The sequence below is a fragment of the Papio anubis genome, chromosome 12 (assembly GCF_008728515.1).
Source record: "Papio anubis isolate 15944 chromosome 12, Panubis1.0, whole genome shotgun sequence".
NCBI classification, from domain to species: Eukaryota; Metazoa; Chordata; class Mammalia; order Primates; family Cercopithecidae; genus Papio; species Papio anubis.
Window position 1 is genome coordinate 32,830,299 of NC_044987.1, and position 26,638 is coordinate 32,856,936.

General features: G+C 37.6%; 1 long non-coding RNA gene across 2 annotated transcripts in view; it reads right to left on the minus strand.

The window, feature by feature from the left end:
- Window positions 1-1,766: 1,766 nt before the first annotated feature.
- The window catches only part of LOC110741269, a 32,147-nt gene continuing 7,275 nt past the window's right edge, over window positions 1,767-26,638 (minus strand). Inside the window, exons 3-4 of one of the 2 annotated variants that reach the window (XR_004177392.1) lie at window positions 26,492-26,590; window positions 1,767-7,159 (exon numbers count right to left, since the gene is read on the minus strand). This is a non-coding gene — a long non-coding RNA (uncharacterized LOC110741269). Of the gene's footprint in view, window positions 7,160-24,306; window positions 26,591-26,638 lie in introns of those variants that run through there. The other variant, XR_002517179.2, reaches the window with a different exon arrangement.

A 26,638-nucleotide genomic window follows, 5' to 3' on the forward strand; every position in this document is an offset into this window, starting at 1 on the left:
TTCTCCAGTGTATGTTGCTGGCACCTTTGTCAAAAATGAGTTCACTGTAGGTGTTTAGATTTGTTTCTGGGTTGTCTATTCCGTTCCATAGGTCTATGTGTCTGTTGTTATGTCACTACCATGTAGTTTTGGTTACGATAGCTCAGTAGTATAATATGAAGTCAGGTAATCTCATTCTTCCAGTTTTGTTCTTTTTGCTCAAGATAGCTTAGGCAATTCTGAGTCCTTTATGGTTTCATAAAAATTTTAGGATTGTTTTTCTATATCTGTGAAGAATGTCATTGGTAGGGATTGCACTGACTCTGTAAATTGCTTTTGTTGGTATGGACATTTTAACAATATTGATTCTCCCAATCTATAAGCATCTTTCCATTCCAAGAATATTTTTACATGATCATTTCACAAATATGAAAATGAAATACACAAGTTTCCTGTTGTTACAAAAGCTATTAGAATTAGATGTATGAAAGAAAAGTCATTGATCTCTATGTCTAGAAATCATCTTGAAAGGAAATCAAATCTGCTGGTAACAACCAACACTTGTTAAGCTTTATGTCAATTATTTAATACTTAATTTCAATTTTTCATGTTTTACATAAGAAAAAAAGTTGTTGGCTTTCATCTCAACACCTGCTTCCTTTTAGCCAAAAGAAGCAGGTAAGGGAAGTCAAAAGCTTCCCTGGCTTTGGACCAATTAACAAATATGACATTTAGTTCCTCATTATGGAGAGGAGGTAAACATTGGGTCAGTACTGAAGCCTGTTCCTGCAGCTGGGGGGCATCGGTCCAAGAGTGACTAGCATCTCTGGGCAATGGACAAGCAGGCAAGAGACAAGTAATAGGGATCCTCAGTGCAAGAACAATAAGAAGTCTGTCTGCCCATAGCAGCGTCATGCTGACCACTCCCTGGAGGAAGGCTTGTATCTTCCTCAGGACAGTTTATTGTTACCTTGGGGCTGGATCCCTGAATGATCACTCACAAGGGCACTGTGAATCAGGAAAGATTTTAGGTCCATCCCCTTCGGCTTATCTTCTGAACAAACCAGGAAAATGCTTATTATGCAGATCAACTCAGCAGTCTGCATGATTTGAAATTTAATCCTTATATATTCTGAATGCTGGCACACATCCATTATTTTACAGGATGAAGAATTTATAGCCACTACATAGTAGCTTTTGGAGGGGGTGGTGCGAGCTAAGTACACAAATTCAAAGATTTTTGCCTCCAGTTTTCCGTGATACTTTTATAGAGCCAGTGATTTGTCTATGATCAAAAAACTAGTCACTAGTGAATCTTAGATCCAATCTAGAAATCTCTGATTCCCTGTTGGTATTCAGTTTATGAGTCTGGTGGATGGGGTGAATAACCTCACTACACCTCATAATACTGGGGGAGTTTCCCTCTACAAATTAAAATGAACATATTTCCCATCTAGATCCCAGAAAAAAAAAAAAGAAAGATGTATCAGCAATCTCTAAAGTACTGTTTCAGATCCTCTAGTCTTTTCCTGTCTCTTGGTCTAGTTGCTGTCATAGTACTCTTTGTTTTTGTTTTGTTTTGTTTTTGAGACAGAGTCTTGCCCTGCTGTGCAGGCTGGAGTGCAGTGGCGCGATCTCAGCTCACTGCAGCCTCCACTTCCTAGGTTCAAGCAATTCTCATGCCTCAGCCTCCCATATAATTGTAGCTGCAATTACCGGCACGTGCCACCATGCCCAGCTAATGTTTTTTGTATTTTTAGTAGAGATGGGGTTTCGCCATGTTGGTCGGGCTGGTTTCAAACTTCTAGCCTCAAGTGTTCCTCCCGCTTCGCCCTCCCAAAGTGCTGGGATTACAGGTGTGAGCCACCTCATCCAGTCTGTCATAGTACTCTTTATGGGATCTGAGGCAACCTGAAAACACCGTGTCTCATGCAGGTGGAGATGCATTGTACCACTCACCTCCTCCCCAGAGTGACATGGACTGAGACTCCATATTATGTTTACACATGCCTAACCTAGAAAAACAAGTGTGTCAATGTCCTGTAGAACACACTCTTAACCAGTGGAATAAAAGGAGATTTTGGGCAATTCTTTACCCTTCTTCGTCACTAATGGATTATTCTGAAAAACAGTTTGTATGACTTCTTAAGGACCATCTTTTAGGATCAAGCATTCTTATCTTGCCTCTTTCTCCTTTCCTGCTTCACTGCCTACAGTGTAAGGGAGGAATATGTCATCATTGAGACTGAAGTCTTCTCTATGTATCATTCAGAAGTCACTATTGTAAGGTATAGTTTGCATAAATCATGCTGTCACATGCCATAAACCCTATTAAATTTGAGAAAGCATAGTATTGCAATGACAAAGTGATGACAAGAGGGTACATGGAATAAAAAAGGGTAAAAATTCAGACTATTATGCTAAAGCCGTCTTTATGGATGGTTTGTTCAACCCCTGCATTTTAGAAATAAGGAAACTATAGCCAGAGAAGTTAGATGACCTCTCTCAAGTCACACAGCCAATTGATGGAACAGTCTGGGTGACATCCAGGTCCCCCGTACATCTCGACAGTCTGCGTCTCCCACTGAATCCTGACCAGCGACATCAAAATTCTGTCCCCTTGGCAGTTTTGGCACACAGAACAAATAATGTGTCATCAGGCCCCCAGAGTTTAATGAAAAATATTCACTAAAGGCTCCAAATCATCATTCTTGGTTCTCCCACATCTTTTGGGTTATCACTTTTCACAGCTGATTCCAAACAGTGATAGCCATGATTGTTGTACAAAAATATTAACTCTACCTAATAGCTGCATACCCAAATGCAAATTATTTTGAATCAGTTCTTCAGAGCCCAATGTCTCTAAGTAAATGAATAGTTAAAATTTTGTTTCCTGAATTGGAGAGCCAGAGGACAAGACTTCAGAGCATGAGACTACATTTGAGCATCTGCCCAACACAGAAGCCAGACTCCAATCCATATGACTTTTTCCTCCTCTTTAGTCCCAATCTGTGAACAAAAAGTTTGCTCCAAACATCACATCAGTTTAACTCAACAAACATCTGATGAGGGCCCACTTATGTACAATGAGCTGAGTGAATGAAAAGCCAGGCATCCTTTTGAGAATCTGCTCGAGTCCTTTCTAGTTCACAAAAACTTTCTACAGAGAGGCAGGCTCTCTCTCCCTAAGGGTCAAAAGTGTTTAACCAATGTACATAAAACCATGTGGCATAATCAGTATCACACTTTTCTCCTTTCAAGAAGAGACATTATGAGGGCAGGAGCTGTTTATGTGTGTGTTTTGCTCACTACTGTAATCTCTAGTTTATAACATAGTGTACACCACATGTACTGGCTGGGCATTTAATAAATATTTGTTGCATTAACTTGTCTTCTCCTTTCCTGTAGGATAACTGACTGGTCTCAATTTGCTAATGACTTTCTTGGTTTTACATAAAAGTCCTGCATCCCAGGAAACTCCTCGGTCCTAGGCAGATGGAGAATGTTGGTCATCCTCCTGTAGGAGTTTACAAGTTGATCAAGTTGGGAAAACCATGTATTTTTAAAGTATGTAACCCAAGACTCTGCTGGATACATAATAAATAGCAAATATTCACTTATCCTGGACACTAACTGGAATGCTTTCAAAAGAGACTGTTTTCCCAGACAATTCCCAAAAATCTACTAATACTACCCTCACATGATTAGAATTATCTCAGAAAATCTCTTCGCTGGCAAAAAACAAAATTCCTTATCGTTAAAATCTGACTCACAGAGATACTTAAGTGACTGACGATTAGGGCAGTTCAGAAGGAAGAGGAGAGCATAGTGACCCAGAAAGTCTCTGTGAAGGGCCATGAAAGTCACAAAACATCAAAGTGAGGAGAGGCAATTTCCCTTAGTTATTAGTAAGTGACTGCATCTTGTAATCCTTCTTTGAAGCCGCAGAACTGGCAGTCCTTTTTTTTTTTATTTTGTCCCACATCCTGGAGGTGTGGTATTAAAAACTGTAGAAAGCATTCTGCAGTAGTTTAAGATTTTATATTAGCATTTTTGATCCAATTTCCCCTTTGTCTTATGTCTCAGATAATGCAATGCATACATTCTAGTTGTATTAAAAATAAGAAAGTATGTAAAATAAATAATTTCAATTGCAGTCCCCACTCCATGCCCAACCCTACCAAAATATTTCCCTCCCCATAGGGAACTGCCTTAAATAGTTTATTGTGGCTCACTCTTGTGTTTCTCTTGCGGAATTCATGCATACGTTATATAGAAACATAATTTTTTCAAAAGCAGATTCATTCGTTTCTATATGTATATGACAGATATTATGTGTGTATATATATCTCAGAACTTTTTATTATTACTATAATATAGATTTACCTCATTATTTTTCTAGATTGATGCTGTACCATATGTACCATATGGGTTTAACAATGTAACTGTTTTCTCATTGATGTCCATTTAGTTTGCTTCTAAGTGTTTGCTGTCACTATTAGTGCTACAAAAACATACATGCCTGCTTTATTGCAGTATTGAAAGGTAGGTGGATTTTAAATTTGATATATTCAATTAGTGTGTTTATAAGTGGTGTATTTTTTTGGCAGGCAACTTGGGCAGTATCTGGGAGTACCTAAAAAGTTGCCAACCTGGCAGGGAAAAGAAATATAGTATCATGTTATTTTCCTTCATTATTAGATAAGTTTCATTAAATCAACAACTCTTTTTTGACAATATGGACGCCTTCTTTTAGATCCCAGTGATATGGAGCAAAGCATCCTCATTCTCATGGAATTTATCTTTTACTCCACGGAAATGGGTAGTATACAATTTAAAAAACTGTCAGATGTTTATAAATTGTATGAGTCAAAATAAGGTACTGAGACAGAAGATAGTAACGTGGGGGCATGATATTTTATATAGAGTGAGTATGAAGGCATCTCTGATAAGAAGATATTAAAGCAGAGACTCAAAGGAAATGAGAAGATGAGTCATGAGGATATCTGTAGGCAGTAGAGTTTCAAGCAGAGGGATCAGCAGTTGAAAAACAATTAGGCAGAAACATACTTGGCATAATCATTATGTTGGCCATTTGTATTTTCTTCTGCGAACTACTTGTTTATATGCTTTTTCTATGTTTCCACTGGGTTATTATTTTTTTCTTGTTAATAAATAGAAGCTCAATATATTATAGACATGTAATAGGATAGTCATTCTTCACCTTTATTTATGCTACAAATATTTTCTTTCAGTTTTTCTACCAGACTTCCATTTATTGTGTTTCTTTTATTGTTCTTGTGAACATGAGTTTTAAAGTTTTGTGTCTTGTGTCAAGAAGGTTTTCCTCGACAAACCACTTTAATTTTTCCCGTGAAAATAGGGGTCATGATCCTTCCAGATCAATTACCCTCAACTGCCTTAGTTCTGGCTGCTTCCCCCAGCCCTGCTGGTATTCCTGAAGAAGCTCTTGGACTTGCAGACATGTCCTAGGAAAGCTGCTGGACCCAGGAACCACCACAAGCAGCTGTCAGCATCTCTAAGACATGGGTCTGCTCCATGAAATACATAGCTCTATAGTGAATATAAGAGAGAAACTTAGAGTGGATATACTTCTAGGCTATCCTCTGGGACATTCTGAAAATGGTTTAGTAAATTGGTTAGCCATAAATTCTTCCCCATCCCCAGATTCCATGAAACTGTATGACAGAGGAATGCAGAGCATATTGAGGAACTGAACCCTCAAAGCTTTGGAGGACAGACAGTTGAAGCCTGGGTTGGAATACTCACTTCTGGATATATTCCAGATCTGGCATATATCAGCTTTGAAATAAACCCCTAGGGCACAGTTCTCAGTTCTGGTCAAGCATTAGAACCATCTGCATAGCTTTCTGAAAATGCAAACCTGGAACCAAAAAACATTCAAATTCACTAGTCTGAGGTGCTCCCTGGAAACGGCAGTTTTAAAGCCTATGGGCAATTCTGGTGCTCATTCATGGTCAGGAAGCCTGAATACAAACATCCAGTTCACACCTGAATCGTTTTGCCAATTATCTGTACACATCCACCACATCTGTTCTTACTTACGAAACAACTACAGAGCATTTGAATACTATGAGCCATTTACTCTTCTTTTACAAGAACTTTGAGTGACAAATGTCATGTAAACCCAAGTGTATGTGCATTTAATTATTCAGTTTTGTAATAACGAAACACTAAATTTCCCCCCCTCCCAGAGTTAAGGGCCCCCGTGACAACATAGCAGTTCATTGCCTCATATATATAAGTTTTATTGTTTCTGAATATGAATTTTAACTAGCTTTTGTTCTATTTCTTCCCACTAGTTTTTTTCTCATAAATAGGAATAATTTCTACTATTTGTTCCATCATAGCATCCAACAAGGTCACGAACAATACTGGAAGCAGAATGGTGCATATGCCATCTGACCACATGCTCCAGAAATGAGAAAACTGAATAAATCACTATCACTTTTTAAGTGCTAGTTGTCTAAACAGCATGATTAGGTTCTCTATGTACTATCCCTAAAAGAAGATGTCTTATTAATTAACAATCATCATAAAAAGGACATCAACTCTAAAAACAAAAACAAAGAGCATCTTTATCTTGAGTACAGTCCTAACTAGGAAAAGAATATCCAACTGGTGTGTTTGGTAAATAAAACACATGGAAATTCAAATATCAGAACGTATAAATAAAGTGATTTTTTTTTTCCTGGAAGATCAAATTTGAGGAGGTTGGGGTAAACACAGGAAACATGTGGAGGACGTCGTTTCTGGCAGCTTTATCTACTTTTATGACCCTACAAAATCATTGCAGGAGTATGTCATTCCAACCCCAATCACAAGACAGAAAAAAAATACTCTCTGTTGCTCTAACCACCAGACAACTGCAAACCAAGTTTATGGTTTTTTCAGGAATCCATGATTCACTTTGAACAAATCAGAGACCAACACAAACTAGCAAGTCTTCTAAGCCACATTGAGACAGAAGCCCACATTTTCAGGCCTCCGTTTGAGAAACTGTCTTCCTAAATTCATTGTGAGTACAGTTGGATGCTTTTCTATATTCCCCATCACACAGCTTCCTACTTACCTCTCCAGGCTTGGTTTCTCCGCAGCCGACTCCCTGCCTCCACACGCACTCTGCACTCCAGCAGTACTGAAAAAAGCATCACAGCATCAACACCTGTTTCCTTCCCTCCTCAATTTTCTCAGGAGTCTGTAATTGTATTACTTAGCTCTAGAAAACACTGTGTGGTCAAAATAATGAAAACAAAATAAGATGGAAGGGCTAAAATATATGTGTCAGAACCAGGAAAGTAGGTTCCCAATGTTATGCCTTCTGCCAATGACTGGCTTTACGGGTACAAAAAGCAGGCCCTTTTTCTGAAGTGCGGAGGACAGCTGTCTGGTGTGGTTTTTGCTACAGAGCCCTTCCCCCTTGGATCAGCAAGGCTAGATCTCACCTGAAACAGCTCGCTTGCTCAGCTCAATTTCCTAATTATCCCGCTTCCTTTACAGGTTCTTCCTGACGTTCCTGAGTGAATCACCTGCACCCTGATTACTGCCTCGGGCTCTGCTTCTAAGGAACTTCAGCCATAAAGTCAAAGACACTTAGAAATCTTTCTGTGTGTTGTGTGACTGGCTACAATTCCAAGCTTTTTTGATACTAGCATTTTGTGTATTTTGAAAATATCACTACGTGGAAATGGCCTTTAGTGATAAAGCAATAAGGCCTGGACTATTCATATTAAAATGAACTTCTGTGAGTGCCATCAAATGTATCTTACTTTCTTTCCTCTTCTCACACGCTGTTCCCCGTGGTTAGAACAATTTTCAGCTTATTTTTTGTCTAGAAAATTGTAACTTATCCTCAGTTTAGATGCCTTTAAGGAGCCCTCCCAGATCTCTCCCCACCTTTCCAAAATTTATGTTAGGTGTTTCTCATGTAGTCCCGTAATACAGTACATTCTCTAGCCATGATAGATTATACACCCAGGAAGGAGGTGGAATGAGACTATTTTGGTCATTTCTGAATTCCCGGAATCTAACATCATATCTGACACATGATAGGCATCCAATTTTAAATTTTAAATTAAAAATGAGTGAACGTGTAAATGCTAACAGAATGGAAGATACGTTGGGTGGTATTATTTATTCTGTGATACCTAGAAAGGGCTTGGGCATGATATGGGCTTGGGGAAGTTTTTCTTAACAGCTGGATAACTATTCTACTCTATCTCTGCTCTCTCTATTTTACTCTGTCATCTTTCCAAAATGGTGCTGGAGTTGGGTGTGGTGCTCCTTGTTGCATTTGGAGAGATCTTGAATTATCATCATTAGACTGTATGCTGCTCAATAGAACGAACTGTGTCTTGTTCACCTCTTTATTCTAAAACTCTAGCACAGTGCTTGGCACACAGAAGATATGCAAGAAATGTTGAATAGGTGAAGGAATTTCCTTTCTGGAGCCAGATAAATTTGTTATGAATAAACTTCTGGTGGAATAATAGTCGCTGGAGACTGGAAGAGGTGGAAGGTGGGAGGGAGGCGAGGAGTAAGAAATTACCTAATGGGTACAATATATACTAATTGGGTGATGGTTACACTAAATTCCCAGATTTCACCACTATGAAACATATCAATGCAACAAAACTGCACTTTACCCCCAAAATCTATAAAGATAAAATGAATTTTAAAAAGAATAAACTTTTGAACCTGACTTTCTCACCTACACTTTTCATTGTTAATACTGTGCTGACCTTCCTCTAGAATCCACTGACTCTCCTCTTCTATTGCCAGTCACATCTCCATGCCTGCAGATATGCTGCTTCCTTGATGGAGAACACCTTCCCTATCTCTTCCGGGCACCCAAATCCCACAGAGTCCACTGAAGTCTTCAGTTGATTCATGAGGCTTTCCGAGACTCCTCCAGCTCTTGTTGACATTCTTCTCCATTGGATTTCATAAAACTGAAAACCACAGAAATGCTGTCATCTCCTCTAGGGCAAAAGTTCTGCCTTAGACACTGGGAATGCAGAGATAAATAACACAGTGCCCAGAGCATAACTGGTATTCAATAAATGTTTTTGGAGTTTTTAATAAGTTAGGATAGGGGAGTAGATGTGAGCCAAAAATTCTTTCATCACTTCCTGCAGTCGAGACCTAACTTTTAGAGGAGAGAAGTTTGGGCCTGGACAAACTGCTCTTCTCTAATTCAAATGGCAGTTCTATTCAGTGACAGTGTAAAGAAGTTTACAAATATAACTAATGTAATGAGAAACAGAATACACTATTAACATTCAAAGGCCAGGGTTTTTTTTTTTTTTTTTTGCAAGAAGAGTTGTCAACGTTATGTTAACTTGAAAAACATGAGTTTCTGACTTAGAATTGATGGGAATTTCAGAAGAGAAATAATTCATAATGTGGTGAAGTGTGTTTGACTTTGGATACTATAAGAAAAGGACAATTGTAACCCAGAGATGAAGCTTTCCCACTCTTTCCTGTCCTTCTCCATTAGCCATAGTTCTCCCCATTCCTCCTCAAAATAGAAAGCACTGAGACCAGAACCCACCCTTCTCCTCAAAAGCATTTACAGTTGGCAGTTGGCAGAAGCCACGATGTGTTCAAAAACCAATAAAGAAAGTAGCAAGTAGTGTGAAGAGGATTGTTGCTTCCTGGGAAGAGGGAGAAGCTGAGGAAAACTGACAGGGAAAAGCCTAACAACAAGAAATGGGGCTGTGATAGAAAGTGTCTGGCATTGAAGGCACATCCATGTGGAACACCTTTGGAGTTCTGTGTCAGGATCACAACTTACTCTCCTTCAAGAGGCAGAAAGGTGCTGGAGTCTCCAGCAAATTAGAGGAGGCTTGCATAGCCTACAGGCATTTAAATTTAAAAAAATTCGGAGGGCAAGTTTGCAATTCACAGACCAGACAGTGAAGCTTGTTCTTCATGTTACTCAGAGAGGTACACTCAATCTGTTCCAAATCGGAGGCTCCTGTGTGGCTTCAAGAATATTATCTAAACCCCTCAGTGAATACCACTGGAGACGAAGTGGGCAAAGCAGTGCCTGGAGTAAGAACAGGTAACTTAATTACCTGTACCATGAAGGTCAGCCAATGGGTACTAACAGCACCTTGGGCCGGGCGCGGTGGCTTATGCCTGTAATCGCAGCACTTTGGGAGGCTGAGGTGGGTGGATCACCTGAGGTCAGGAGTTCGAGACCAGCCTGGTCAACATGGTGAAACCCCATCTCTGCTAAACATACAAAAATTAGCCACGTGTGGTGGCAGGCGCCTGTAATCCCTGCTACTTGGGAGGCAGAGGCAGGAGAATCGTTTGAACCTAGGAGGCAGAAGTTGCAGTGAGCCGAGATCATGCCATTGTACTCCAGCCTGGGCGACAGAGGGAGAATCCATCCAAAAAAAAAAAAAAAAAAAATCAACAACAAAAAAACAAAATAGCACCTTAATATTGTATTACTGCAGTGAAGAAATAGCCACCTATAAACAGTACCTAAAGAGAGAAACAAATGTGATCTATACTGTGACTTTCTGCCTAACAGAGCTTAGCTTCAAACACATTTAGTACCCCAAAACTGTGGGTTCAAGTCTTGGCTAGGCTACAAACTAGCTGTGTGGCTTCAGGAAAATCACTGGATCTCTCTTAGCCTTGGATGTTCACCTATAATATGAATGTTTGGACTGGAAGGTCCCTCAAACTCCCTTCAACTCTAAAAGTTAATGATTTTGGATCAACTTTAATTATTATAAAGTTGTGTTTAACAAGCAAAAATCTAGACTGTAACTTCCAGTATTCTGTATAGCTTTTAAGAGCAAAAAGTATACTAAATTATTTGCCCTATTACAATATTCTCCTAGTCAACTACCTCTCACACAAGGAAACCATTGTTACGCTCATGAGAAAAGTAGTAAAGACTCTGTCAAGGGACTTTCCTATCATCCAAACACGTGTAGGAAATACCCTCGAATAAGCAACCCAAAAAGTTTTTTTAAAAAAGCGCAACATGTTTATTTAAAGTATGGTTCATTCTTAGTTGAGATATCTTCTATTGATCATAGCTTCATTTTTAAGTGTTAGTAACGGTAACCATAATAAAAATACAATACCCAATCTTATAGAGCACTTATTATGTGGCTAGAATCTTCTACATGTCTTAACATAATTTAATGTTTATAACATCCTTGTAAGACTGATATTAAGAGTATTCTAATTTTACAGCTGAGGAAACTGAGGCATAGAGAGGTTACATAACTTGCCAAAAGCCATATAGCTGGTAAGTGGTAGAGCCGGCAATCAACCAAGTCAGTCTGGCATTGCCTGATCATCTATTCTAGAATTTTGCTGAAAATCATCAACTTTGGTATCTAGACTATAATGTCTGTAATTTATTTTTCCAAGTAATTATTTAGTGTTCCACAGCTCCAGAAGTTTGACACTTCTGTTTTCTGCAATTCTTCAAATACTTCTACATCTGTATCTTTCTCCAAGACCTTTAAATGAGTGAAGTGTTGTCTTCTGGGGTCTCCATTTGCATGTGGCTCTTTTACCCTTTCCAATTATAAGGTCCTTGTTGGACATCAATTTTCATAGAATTAGAAAAAAAAATCCTAAAATTCATATGGAACCAAAAAGAGCCCAAATAGCCAAAGCAATCCTAAGCAAAAAGAACAAAGCTGGAGGCATCATAATACCTGACTTCAAAGCATGCTGCAAGGCCACAGTAACCAAAACAGCATGACACTGGTATACAAATAGACACATAGATCAATGGAACAGAAGAGAAAACCCCAAAATAAAGCCACATGTCTACAACCAACTGATTTTCCACAAAGTTGACAAAAATATACAATTGGGAAAGGACTCCCTATCTAATAAATAGTGCTGGGAAAATTGGATAGCAATATGTAGAAGAATGAAACTAGCCCCATATCTCTCACTATATACAAAAATTAAGTCAAGATGGATTAAAGACTTAAATGTAAACCTGAACCTATAAAAATCCTAGGAGAAAACCTAGAAGAAACTCTTCAGGACCTTGGCCTAGGCAGGGAATTTATGACTATGACTTCAAAAGGAAATGCAACAAAAACAAAAATAGACAAACAGGACTTAACTAAACTAAAGAGCTTCTGCACAGCAAAAGAAGTAATCAACAGTGTAAACAACCTACAGAATGAGAGAAAATATTTGCAAACTATGCATCCAACAAAGGACTAATATTCAGAATAAGGAACTCAACAACTCAACATGAAAAAACCCCTTAAAAACTGGGTAAAGGACATGTACAGACATTTCTCAGAAGAAGACATACAAGCAACCAACAAATACATGAAAAAATGCTCAACATCACTAGTCATCAGAGAAATGCAAATTAAAACCACAATGAGATATGATCTCACACCAGTCAGAATGACGATTATGGTGAGAATGTGGGGAAAAGGGAATGCTTATACACTGCTAGCGGGAATGTAAATTAGTACAACCTATATGGAAAACAGTATGGAGATTCTCTAAAAACTAGAAATACAGCTACCATTTCACCCAGCAATCATTATATAAAAAAGAGACCTGCACTTTCATGTTTGTCACAACACTATTCACAATAGTAAAGATATGGAACTAATCTCAGTGTCCTATAGAGGATGATTAGATAAAAAATATGGTATATATACACCATGAAATATTACACGTCCATAAAAAGAATGAAATCCTGTGTTTTGCAGCAACATGGAAAATGGAGCTTGAGACCAATATCCTAAAGAAATAGCTCATAAACAGAAAATCAAATATTTCATCTTTTCACTCATAAGAGAGAGCTAAAGAATGGGTACACATGGACACAAACAGGGAAACAATAGACATTGGAGACTCCAAAAGTGGGGAGAATGGGATGGGGGGAGAGTTGAAAAATTACCTGTTTGGGCACAATATGCACTATTCTGGTGATGGGTACAATAGAAGCCCAAAGCCAACCACAACATTGTCATATATCCATATAACAAACTTCCACTCTACCCTCTGAATCTATAACAATATATTTTTTAAGAAGTATGGTTAATACTTCTTAAATAAGAAAATGATCCCTGTTGGAGATTAATGAATTACAAGGGAGAAGTAACATCAAGCTGTCTATGTTATTTGCAACCCCAGGCTTGGGTCAAACTCTCTTTATCTTTTCCTAATTCCCAAGGACTTTTGCAAGTCTTTTGCACTTTCATTAAATATTCTATTAAACTCTAGTTCCTTCTGGTATTTGCTTTGCTATGTTTTTGTATTTATTATGTCTTACTTGCCTCTGATTATTCAACAAGTATTTATTGAGAGTCTGCTGAGCCATTATAATAGTCTTTGGAGGATCAAAGACTAAAATGGCACAGCTCCTGCCCTTGAGGAGCTTACAGTTTAGTAATAGGAAAATAAAAAAACCTCACTTGGAAAATAATGGTGAGACTGAAAATATCTTTTTTGCTATTTTACAGGTGAACAGAAGTTATCGTTGCCCTATCTTGAAATCTCACTTCCAGATTCATCCTAACTTTCTTCCCTCCTCTCACCTGAAGAATTGTTAGTCCTCTTCCCCATTAAGGTTCATTCTTTCATCACTGGAAAGTAATATACCAAAATGTTCAGATGCAATACTACAAAGATTTTTACTTTCTTCCTTTAATTTTATATATATTAAGCATTTTTTTTTTTTTTTTTTTTTTTTTTTTTACAATGAGTAGAAGCTTTTTAGAAATGTTTAGAGCCTATCCCGTCTAGAGTGTGTCCTGGACTAGTTAACATTCTCTTCATGCCAAATTCAATGTCTAGAAGCAATGTTGAGGGAGCTGCCTCTCTTGGGGGTACATATTTCTGCTCAAGGCCAAATCCATGCTATTCAAGTTCTCCTTGCACTTAAATCATGTCATATTGAGGAAATTGTCCAATTTTCTTAGAACTTGTTCTGTCACTTTCTGACATCTTTCCATTAGGTCATTTTCTTTCACTAGCTCATATTTGTCCACATGTTTTGTGAGCTTAGCTCATAGCTTTTTATAGCATAGATTGTGTTCATATTATCACTGCTATTTAGGACATAACATATCTTTTTCCCCTTATCTGATCTTTTTTGTTTCTTATTACAGTCCATCGAAAATTCTAAATTGTGGAGATAGTAACCAAATATTTCTAGAGTTGATTATACAGAAATAGCAAAAGTAAATCAATGAAAATATGTAAATTGTGCTTTGAAGCTGAGCAAGGTGACATCAGAAGTCCAGTATGAATCTGACCCTTCTCAGGCTAAATTTACACCTGCATTGTTCCCTATGGGTCCTGCAATTTGAAAGTATGATTCTTGCATCTACTGGCTTACTTTTAGGCAACTTATATGAAGTCGCCTAAAATTCCTAGGTAAGGAAATGTACTCCTACCCACCTCACAGTCTCAATTATTATTTTTTAATGTGAGAAAGTAACATAATATTTCAAAAATTTTAATTATTGCTCTTGGCTTCCATGTATTTTTGTTCTGAAAAGTCCAACAATTTTGCTCTACAATCTGCTTTATCTCACAATTCATATTGGCAGTCTTTTCTGGAAAAATCTTTGAAGAAGTTGCACCTTTTAAAAGCTGATTTTCTGTTTTAAATTTTGTCATAAATCCATCTTTTTACTCAAAAAAAGAATCATGGAACATTAGTTAGAAGGAACTTTGCGGATCCTCTTGTCCAAACTCCTGAGGAAACTGAAGCCTAAGATGGTCAACCTGATGTTCAAAAGTAGGGCTGGCTTCTTAATAGCCTTCCTGCTGTCTACAGAGCACATATTCAAAACTCTGAAAATATGCCCCCACACTCTACATTGAACAGAAGGATACAGCTTACTCAATAAAAGGAAAACTAGTTTTATCTATTGTCATTTTTAAAGTGAAAATTAAAACATGTATATTTATCATGCACAACATTCTGTTTTGAAATATGCATACATTGGCAGGGCGAGGTGGCTCATGCCTGTAATCCCATCACTTTGCAAGGCCGAGGCAGGTGGATCACCTAAGGTCAGGAGTTCGAGACCAGCCTGACCAACATGGTGACACCCCATCTCTACTAAAAATACAAAAAATTAGCCAGGCGTGATGGTGGGTGCCTGTAATCCCTGCTACTTGTGAGGCTGAGGCAAGAGAATCGCTTGAACCCGGGGGGCGGAGGTTGTAGTGAGCTGAGATCCATCATGCCACTGCACTCCAGCTGGGCAACAAGAGCGAAACTCCATCTCAAAAGAAAAAAAAAAGAAAAGAAAAAAGAAATATGCATACATTTTGGAATGACTAAATCAAGCTAATTAATCTATTATCTTTTTAATAAATAAATTTGTGATAAAGTCATCTTTACATACATATTCGCTTACACAAATATATGTACACATATATAAATATATGCACACACATATATATGTATATATAGACTTTTTTTTCACAGATTTCTTCAGCTCCAATGCCAATAAAATATCCCAAGCCCAATGAGCTAGGAGGAAAAAATAAAAAGAAAGCTTGTTGCAAGATTTAGGAACAGCCAAAATTGTTGGATGATAAACAAGAAGAGGAGGGAGTAAACTGAAGAGAAAGTTAATAAAGCAAGCAGGCTATGGGATTGAAGGGACCATGACTTCCAAAACTTTTTCTATCTTCTTGGAAAATCCTATTAATGCCATAAGTTGCATCAGAACAGCTTATCAAAAAGGAGAGTTAGGCCGGGTACAGTGGCTCACGCCTGTAATCCCAGCAATTTGGGAAGTTGAGATGGGTGGATCACATGAGGTCAGGAGTCCAAGACCCATCTAGCCAACATGATGAAACCCCGTCTCTACTGAAAATACAAAAAATTAGCCGGGCATAGTGGCACGGGCCTGTAGTCCCAGCTACTAGGGAGGCTAAGGCAGGAGAATCGCTTGAGCCCGGGAGGCAGAGGTTGGAGTGAGCCAAGATGGTACCACTGTACTCCAGTCTGGTCAACAGAGCAAGATGCTGTACTCCATAGTCTGGCACGTCAGAAAAAAAAAGACCTATATTACTCATCAGTGCAGGATATGACCCAGCTAAAGCATGCCTTACATACATACATGTGAAGTATGTAACTTGAGTAACACCTCATTCTTCTCTGGATCTTGATTTTAGCAGAAGGCTCTTTGTGGGGGATTTAGTGAAGTGTGTTAGAGATTGACACCCCCAAAATTCAATGTAAGGGTAAAGGGAAAGTCTTTTAAAAATTGGTTAAAATATTTGGAAACTCAAAATATTTGCTAGCAACAATTCAGTTACCAGAAGACTACACATTGAGGACTTGGAATCTTTTGCTCATCACCTTGCCTGCCTGCAGTCTCATTTCATCTTACAGATTTTCCTCTGAACCAATTATGCAGAGATGGAATAAATATTCACAATGCCTTTATTAGTATAGAGCCTTTATGGTCTCAAAACTCTAACTACTTTTATGGTTTGTATCATTGCATTTTTACTTCTTAAATATTGTCTTATACTTCACATCTGCATTAGAGTCTTGAGAAGAAACACGCAAGTTAAAAGTGTAATAAATAAATGCCAAATAATTTCTAGATGTATATATTTTTTTCTCAGAGTTTGATTCCACATTTCATTTTCCCAAATCCAAATATTTTTCCATCTTTTCCACATGAATACATCTTAGAAACTTCAAATGCATTATGGCTGAAATTCAATTTACAGTTCCTTTCTGTCCTGCTGCCAAATATTCTTCTTTGCCTGTGTTCCCTAACCTAGAAAAGTGTTCCCTATATATTTATTTATGACACAGACCTTAAAAATCATCCCTGAGTTTCCCTTCCTCCTACCCTGGACCTATCAATTCCATCTTATAGTCCTGCCTGTTCAATTTATAGAACATTTCTTACATCCATCCCAGTCTGCATTGCCTAGTGTTGTCATCTTTCTCCTGTAGTACTGCGGTAGCCTCCTAACTGATTTTCTCATGCATTCTTATTTCACCCCTTACTTCCCAGGCTCCTTCTTCAGGCATTGATTAGAGATATCTAGCTGAAATATAAATGTGATGAAGGCATTCACCACTTCAAATCATTCTACAAATTCCTATTGCTCTTATGACAAGGTTTTAAATATTTCACATGACTTTTTAGTCTCTTTATATGTTCCCTGCTCTCATTATAAAACTTCCTGTTCTTTAGTTTCCATATCTATAAAATAGGGCTAATAATATTATATACCTTCCAAGATCATTATAAGGATTCAATATTTGTAAAGAATTTAAAGCTCTTCTTGGAAGACAGTAAATACTATATGCATGTGCATTAAATGAATAAATTAATACATCGCATCTTGAGCTATCCTTCCCTTATTTAATTTTCTCTACTGTTTTGATTCCCTTCTAATTTCAAGCTTAGTCTCCCCTTAGCACTGCTACCCAAGTTTATTTCTCTACTGGGAATTCTTCTCCCACCTCCTCCTTGTTATCTCCATCCCTTCTTTCTTTGGCACCCGGTTTAAAAAGGAAAGCTTTTCTTGATGCCTCACTCTCCAGACTAAATTATTTCCCCCAGTATACATTCTTATGGCACCCTTTACTTTTTCTGCAGAAGATTTATCACAATTCTAATTATTCGTGTGATTTCCCGCCTAATGCCTAATGTACCTAGACAGACTAGACGCCCCAAGATGCAAGCACTAGGATTGTATTTGTTACTTATGTTCTAACCCCAGCATCAAGTACAATATCTAGCATGTGGTAGGTTCCCCCAAAATATTTAGTAAATAAATGAATGAAAGAATAATGAATGATGTCACAACTCTCCACCCATGCACACTATACTGTTCCCTTTGAGTTTCATAGATAACGTGGTGAAAAAAGACAGTGTAATCTTATCAGTTTAGGTAAGACAGGTGTACTAAAGTGGAGTTGTAGACACTCTGTTGAGTGGCTCTGTACAGTTTGACTATCTGGTTAAAGTTGCCTAAGCATGAATATTGACACTCAGGGAGTATTATTCTCCCTCAAGTTTTGTCTCAAAAGAGATAGCAAAAGTAATGAATTCCCAGACCAGTGATAAATTTTCTTGCCATAAAGGAGTCCCAATAAGGGCATTTTGCTTATAATGCTCTCTTGTTACCAGTCACTTTACAATGAATTGAAAAACTTCCTAAAGAGGCAGGTGCATCTTTCAGGATCTCCAACTGACCAAAGCCCCTTTTCCAGATGTGGGACCTCAAAATAGCAAACAGAGGAAATCATTCCCACAGCACTTAACTGCTAGACAAGTATATGACTAAATTGTTGTCCTATTGATCAGTGAGAAATGTTCACTTTCAACTATTTTAGATTTTAATAACCCTCTGTCTCTAAGGGAAAAGTGCAGTTAAATAACAAACAATGAAGAAGCTAAAAAAAAAAAAAACATACTTGTGACCACCCCCTTAAAAAAAAGCATCTATTCATTTGTGCACTTGCTTGTATGTCCTGAAACATCTCAGCATTGGATTGCGTGATTTATGAAGGGATCAGCTCGACTGTGAGCCAAACGCTCTTCTTGTTGTAAGTCAGGATTATCACCACTTTCACGGCAGCAGGGTATCTTGACATTATGAGGCAAATTACCTCCTCATGGATACGAAGTGGTACCGGGAAAATGTAATTTACCCTCTTCAGGTTACACACACACAGAGGATAAAGCACTCACCAAGATCAGCAAATTGCTTTTTTTTATCATTATGCAATGCCATCCTGACACCGTGTTCTCTGCTCTGGTCCATCAGAGGGCCGGCTTTTATCGTTCATTTTCATATTCTTCTTTCCTTTCAGTGGGGAGCTAGGAAAAGAACTCAGTGACAAAATGAAGTAGGCTGCTTCTATTGAAAATCAAAGGCCACGACTCAATGGAGTAATACTCGTTCTGTTATTCCTCTGATTTGTGTCCCTAAAACACAGACTATATCTGTACTAAAGAAAAAAGTGCATTTCCAAAGGTGAAGCAGATCAGCAAGATGCAAACACGTTCAAATGGCTGATGTGCAGTCACGAGGAGCAGCCTGAAAATAAACATTTTGAATGGCATTTCTTACAACTTGTTTACTAAACTCCACGGCATTAACTTGAGAGTTGAATTTCGCAATGGCTCTGCATCCCCTTGTGAGATCGAGGGGATGACCTTTTCCAGGAGATCTATGAGTTCTTTTCCGTCATGAGGGCATCATGTTATGTCCTCAAAAACTCAATTTCATAAGTCATCTTTTGTATCTTCCAAGAGTTACTGTGACCGCCCTCCTCACAAATGACTCACTCTCTTTTCATCCACAGAGACAGGTGTGCCACAGATTTGATTGCATCAAAAATAAGCACTCACTAAGGATAGAATGTTTACAGAATTAAAGACAGCAGAAAATATTAGACACATATCAAGATGGGCAGGTATAAAAATACACAAGGGTGTCCTGACCCGTAATGGTTTTCATGGAAGAATTAAAAGGCAGTGATTTTTGTGGTTTGTTTTCTTTTCTTTTCTGGGAATGCTGCTATATTAATTGAAAGAAACAAGACATAGACCAAGAGCCTTTAGATATACAATTATTACTTTCATAATATTATTTTGCCTGTAAACTTTATTTGTTTTTAAATAAGGCCTGAGTTTTTAGCCATGAAAAATTAAGATTTAAAAAGTAAAAAATACAAATAAAAACTAACAAATACAACATTTAAAATGTGAAATGTTTCTAAATTCATAACATGTTAAAGTAATCCTTTGAAGGAACAGGAAGCTAAGGGAAAAATAATGTGACATTATCCTGTTGTAAGTACATGAGACACAGCACCTTCAATGTAATCTGGAGGGACTGCTCATTTCCCCTTGGATCCCACAGACAAAGAGAAACCCAGAAATAGAAGGGGTCTTAGAGTAACTTTATACATTTTGCAACTACAGATTGCACCTCTGCTCTTGTTAGAGTCACACAATCTATCTAGTCCCCGCCAAACTCTATCAACACAATTATTTGGCTAGTGAATTTTAGACTCCTTAAACATAGTACATGTAATATCAGACAGGGAAGGGACAGAGAAAGAGGGGAGGGGGGCAGAGAGAGAGAGACAGAGAGAGAGATAACCAAGGCAGAAATGAAAAAAGAGGTGGATTTGAAAGTATGTACACTCCCTTTCTCCTTGGGAGTCTGACCCACCACATGCTCCATTTCTTTTTGGAAGGCTAAGGTTCCCTCTTCACTTCTAAGCAAGTGTTAATAACATTTGCAAGTCTTTTTTGCATTTCTTTTCTGCATTCCTTTTTTTTTTCATTTCTATTTCAATTTTATTGTATGAAATACATGTTAAAACTAGTATGCATTATACAACCATCGTATTTGCATCTCCTTCCCCCAGGAAGACTTGGGTTTTATATATTTGTTAATTTATTCATTTGCACACTCAAACATTTATAGAGAGAATATTATCTACTGGAAATTGTATTATGTGGTGGGGTTGCACGTTGGATAAGATATAGTTGTTTTAGTTTCAACATATATAGTAAGTCTACAGACAGAAGGTTATGTTGTGAACATACAAGTTAGCACGGAACAAAAAAGGAGAGCACAATTCTATGTTTGCAAAGATATTCTGTGTTGACACAGATGAACAACAAAAGGATAAGAGACTTCTGCTTCTGGTCAAGATGGAGGAATGACGACTGCATTTACCTCTTTGTCTAAAAAAAACCAAATGCTTGACAGACTATATAAAACAATGGTCCCAATCATTGAATATCAGGCAGTGAGGGACAGAAACTGGGAACAAATAAGGTGACCCCTACAAATTCCTCCATTAACTGCTTTGAGATAATTTCTAAGATACAACAGAGGGAGGCAGGAACCTAGGCAGAGCCTGGTAGACTCTCAGAGTTGAGAAGTTGGCATGAGAGTCCAGAAATACCAAGGTAGTGGGAATTGGCAAGACAGAGTACTGAGGAGGAGAAGGTTGCACAGAGAACATTAGAGACCACTGTAGGATCTCCTTGAGCATTCAGCAGAGTATTAATAAATTTACGTATGTTTGAAAACTACCCAAAGCAGTGGAGAAAAGAAAAATATAACATCCAAAGGGTTTAGAAGCAACAGTGCTGAGTACTCACACAAGGACAAGAGATAGCGTCTTTTCCTGCCAGCCAGACCAGAAAACCTCACTCATGGAGCACTGGGTAGAGTAAGAGAAGTGTCTCGCCCAGGCAGGGGCATGAGTAGTGCTACATAAATCACTGTTCTGAGCCCACCTAACAAATTGTAAAAGCAAGACCAAAAAAGATCAAACTATTTCCAAGTAACTTAACTGCACCCAGAGCAAAGCTTGAGAACATTTGTAGCAATACAAAAATATCTAGCATCTAAAAAGGTAAAATTCACAATGTCAGGTAGCTAATTAAAATTGGCTGGAATGCAAAGAAATAAACGAATACAAATCATAAAGAAAAAAATTCAATCAATCAAAACAACAAGAGCTGGCACAGATGTTTAAAGCAGTAGACAAAGACATTAAATACGTACTTTAAATATTCCACATGTTTAAGATGCTAAGTAGCAACTTGGAAAATATAAAAAATTAAAAACTTACCCTCTAGGAATGAAAACTAGTGTCTGAAATGAAAAATACACCAGATGGGAATAATGGCAGATCAGGCATTGCAGAGGAATGGATTAGTAAACTTGAAATAGAAATAGAAATTATTAAAAATTAAACACAGAAAGAAAAACAAAAACAAAAAAAGCAGTGATCTGTAGAAAACTTCTAGCAGCCTAACATTATATAATTGCTAGTCTGTGAAGGAGAGGAATGAGCTGAAAAAGTATTCAAGTATATGAGGGCCAAATTTTCCTATATCTAATGAAAACGATAAGAAGCTTGATGAACCGCAAGAAGACAAAACACAATGCAAACTACACCAAAGCATAAGATAATGAAATGTCTCAAAACTAATGATAAAGAGAAAATTTGAAAAGCACCCAGAGATTAATTTTTTAAGACCTCATATATAGAGGAATAAAAATAGAAATAACAGCAAATTTCTTGAGATTTGTGCAGGTTTTCTGGTTCTCCATTATTTCTCAATAAAATTGTAAAAAGAATTTGTTAATAAAATAAATAGAAAGATGAGTCATGTCAGTGTTGAAAACTGTTGGGGCTGGATGTTGACAGACCTAGATTTGAATCCTAGCTCCCTTACTTAATAACAGGAAGTTGGGAATTGCCTGAAATATTTTTTCTTAATTATAAAAATGATAATAATACTAACCCACTTATGAGGTTGATATTGGATTAAATGAGATAATATATGACGAAAGCACTTGTGAATCATAAACCATTATAAAACAAAACACACCATAGATATATTAGTAGATAGATGATAACGATACACAGATAGATAGATGTATAGTTCATCGTTACTCTGGTGACATTACAAATCCTAACCCATTTTAATTAATAATCTTGCCCAAATGTTATTGCTCCTAATAATTTAACAAAAAATAGTTTATCCTTTGAGTGTAATATATTTACAACTTTTATAATCAATAAATCAATTTGTATAAGATTATTATTAACTTTTTTGGAAAATAGGGTGAAAAGCTATGATTTTCTTCCCAGAAAATCGCAACTATGCATGTATAAATTTTATTTTTTATTTATTTTCTTTCCAACTTTTATTTTAGGTTCAGGGGGTACATGTGCAGGTTTATTACATGGGTAAATTGTATGTCACAGGGGTTTGATGTACAGATGATTTTATCACCTAGGTAATCAGCATACTACTGATAAGTAGTATTTCAATCCTTGCCCTCCTTCCCACCTTCTGCCCTCGAACAGGCTACAGTGTCTACTGTTTCCTTTGTTGTGTCCATGGGTACTCAATGTTTAGCTCCCACTTATAAGTAAGAACATGTGATATTTTGTCTTCTGTTCCAGTTAATTTGTTTAGGATAATGGTTTCCAGCTCCATCCATATTGCTACAAAGGCCATGATCTCATCTTTTATACCTATGTAGTATTCCATGATGTGGAATACTTTTTCTTTATCCAGTTAATCGCTGATGGGCATTTAGGTTGACTCCATATATTCGCTATTGTGAAAAGTGCTGCAGTGAACATACACCTTCATGTGTCCTTATGGTAGAACAGTTTATAATCCTTTGGTTATATACCCAGTAATGGGATTGCTGAGTTGAAATGTAGTTCTATTTTATGTTTTTTGAGAAATTTCCAAACTGCTTTCAACAGTGGCTGAACTAATTTAGATTCCCACCAATAGTATATAATCATTGCCTTTCCTTTGTGACTTGGCCAGCATCTGTTGCCTTTTGAAATTTTAACAATAGACATTCTGACTGGTGTAAGATGGTATCTCATTGTGGTTTTAATTTGCGTTTCCCTAATAATCAGCGATATTGAGAAATTTTTCATATGCTTGTTGGCCGTGTGTATGTCTTCTTTTGAGAAGTATCTGTTCACGTCCTTTGCCCATTTTTAATGGGGTTGTTTTCTGCTTGTTCATTTGTTTGAGTTCCTTATAGATCCTGGATGTTAGACTTTTGTCAGATGCATAGTTTGTAAATTTCTCCCATTCTGTATGTTGTCTCTTTACTCTGTTGTAGTTCCTTTGCTGTGCAGAAGCTCTTTATTTTAATTAGGTCCCACTAGTCAATTTCTGGTTTTGTTGCAATTGCTTTTAAAGTCTTTGTCCTTTAGTCATTGTCTGAGCTGAGTCCAGAATGGTATTTCTCAGATTTTATCCCAGGGTTTTTATATTTTCACATTTTACATTTTGCTCTTTAATCCATCCTGAGTTGCTTTTTGTATATGGTGAAACGTAGGGGTCCAGTTTCATTCTTCTGTATATGTTTACCCAGTTATCTCAGCAGCATTTATTGAACAAAGAGTACTTTCCCCATTGCTTGTTTTTGTTGGCTTTGTCAAAGATCAGATGGTTGTAGGTGAGCAGCTTCATTTCTGGGTTCTTTAACCTGTTCCATTGGTCTATGTGTGTGTTTTTGAACCAGTACCATGCTCTTTTAATTACTGTAGCTTTATAGAATAGTTTGAAGTCAGGTAGTGTGATGCCTTCAGGTTTGTTCTTTCTGCTTAGGATTTCTTTGGCTATTCTAGCTCTTTTTTGGTTCCAAATGAATTTTAGAATTTTTTTTTTTTTTCTAATTCTGTGAAAAATATCATTGGTAGTTTGATAGAAATAGCATTGAACCTGTAAATTGCTTTAGGCAGTATGGCCATTTTAACAACGTCAATTCTTCTTATTCATGAGCATGAAATGTTTATCCATTTGTTTGTGTCATCTCTGATTTCTTTCAGCAGTATTTTATAGTTCTCACTGTAGAAGTCTTTCACCACACTAGTTAGCTGTTTTCCTAGATATTTTGTTCTTTTTGTGGCTATTGTGAATGGGATTACATTCATGATTTGGCCCTCAGCTTGGATGTTATTGGTGTATGGAAATGTTACTGAGTTTTGTACATTGATTTTGTATTCTAAAATTTTGCTGAAGTTGTCTATCAGATTTACAAGCCTTTGGGAAGAGACTACGGGGTTTTCTAGGCATAGTATCATATTGTGTCTGAAGAAAGATAGTTTGACTTTTTCTTTTACTATATGGGTGTCTTCTATTTCTTTCTCTCACCTGGCTAGGACTTCCAGTAGTATGTTGAATAGAAGTGGTGAGAGTGAGCATCCTTGTCTTGTTCCAGAGGGGAATGCTTCTAGCTTTGCCTGTTTGTTATGATGCTGACTCTGAGTTTGTAGTAGATGACTCTTATTATTTTGAGGTATCTACCATCAATACCTAGTTTGATGAAGGTTGTTAGAAGGGATGTTGGATTGTACTGGATTGCCTTTTCTGTATCTATTGAGATAATCATGGGATTTTTGTTTTTATTTCTGTTTATGTGATGAGTCATTTATTGATTTGCATACATTGAACCAGACTTCCATCCCGGGAATAAAGTCTACTTGATTGTGGCAGATTAGTTTTTTGATAATGTACACATTTTACATACTGTTTGGGGGGTTTATGGACTCCTTGTAGCCCATCCAATTTAGAGATTTTAATACGGTAATGTAGTGAATTTTTATAATTATATGTTGGCTCAGTATGCATTTTGAATATAAATTAGAATTTCTCACAACAGAGTCAAGATTTACTAACCCTTGACACAGTTTCGAGTTTTCCAACTCTCCCAGTTCTTCAGTGTGATTGATCCAGATTACATGCCTTATACTAACACCTTTTGGTGACCACATCCTTGTGGACAGATAGATACAACCTGCTTGACTTGTCCAACTGACCCTCACACCCCACGTGGCCTGCACAGAGGTGCCACAGTGACCACCTTTCACTCACAGCATGATTCCAAGGAACTCATGCCTACTTGTTGTAAACCCACCAATTAGAACTACCCTCGGGATTCCTGCTTAAATAACACCCTGGAAAGGCCTGGCCCACTGATTTCTCACTCTTTCTCTCTTGCTCTCCATGCACTGGTTGGGTGTGCATATCCCCAGTGACTCCCCACTTGCTGTTAGCCCTGTGAGGCTTTCTACCCTATAAGTAACACGCTGCTTCTGTTACTTCATGTGTTTTGTTGGGTTGCCTCTTCTGTGTCTCACCTGATGGGTGCCCCTGAATCTAACTCTCCTCCCACTCGTATCTATCTCAGAGGGTGGTTACCTTGGTAGGAATAAACTGAACACAGACCGGAAACGAGCCACAAGGGCATCTGCCAGTACAAGCAAATTTTCTGTGAGAGGAACCCCTGGTCACAGGTGAGACACTAAGGCATGAGAATACCCACCAGGATAATGAAGCAACATCCATGACTACCTTATCTAGAGCCCCATCAGGGCACAGCTAGAGTTTATTGCCAATCTCATGAGAAAAACTTCAAGATCAAATCTGAGTAAACTATTACAGGTAAGGACTCCAGTTTTAAAACATTGCATTAGAATTATATCTTAAGACCCAACTTCCTGACCAATAAAGAAATCTTGCAACATTTCAGCTGGTGGTCTCCCAGCCTCTTCATGGACACCTACAAAGCCAGGAAATCTGGATGATATTTAATAGTTCTAAGAGCTGATAATTCTTAAAAAATGAATGCTCTTAGGAATACTATACTTACCACCATGGAAAACAATTGAGCATAGTGGCTAAGAAGGCAAGCTATGGAATCCAACTGCCTGGTTTCAAATCTTGACCTCTACCCCATGAAACTCTCCTGGTCCCTGAATCACCATCACTGCAGCACACTCCAAAGCCTACAAATAAAGATTACTGAGACCATCTTACATTTTGTTCTGAAAGCATTTGAGGCAGGAAGGATGAAAACAGGCACAGAATTATTGTTTACTAGATGCCAGTGCTTTCAGATTTAAACAATAATTTCTCCTATACTTATTCACCTTCTCATTCTCCATCAGTGATGTAAAGTTCCTTTCCTCTTCCTCTGAAAACCTGAAGCCAGCCCAGCCAGATGTAGGAGAAGCTGTGTTTCTATTGATCTGAAAAGAAAAACTTTAGTCTGAGGCAAAAAAAATCAAATGATTTAG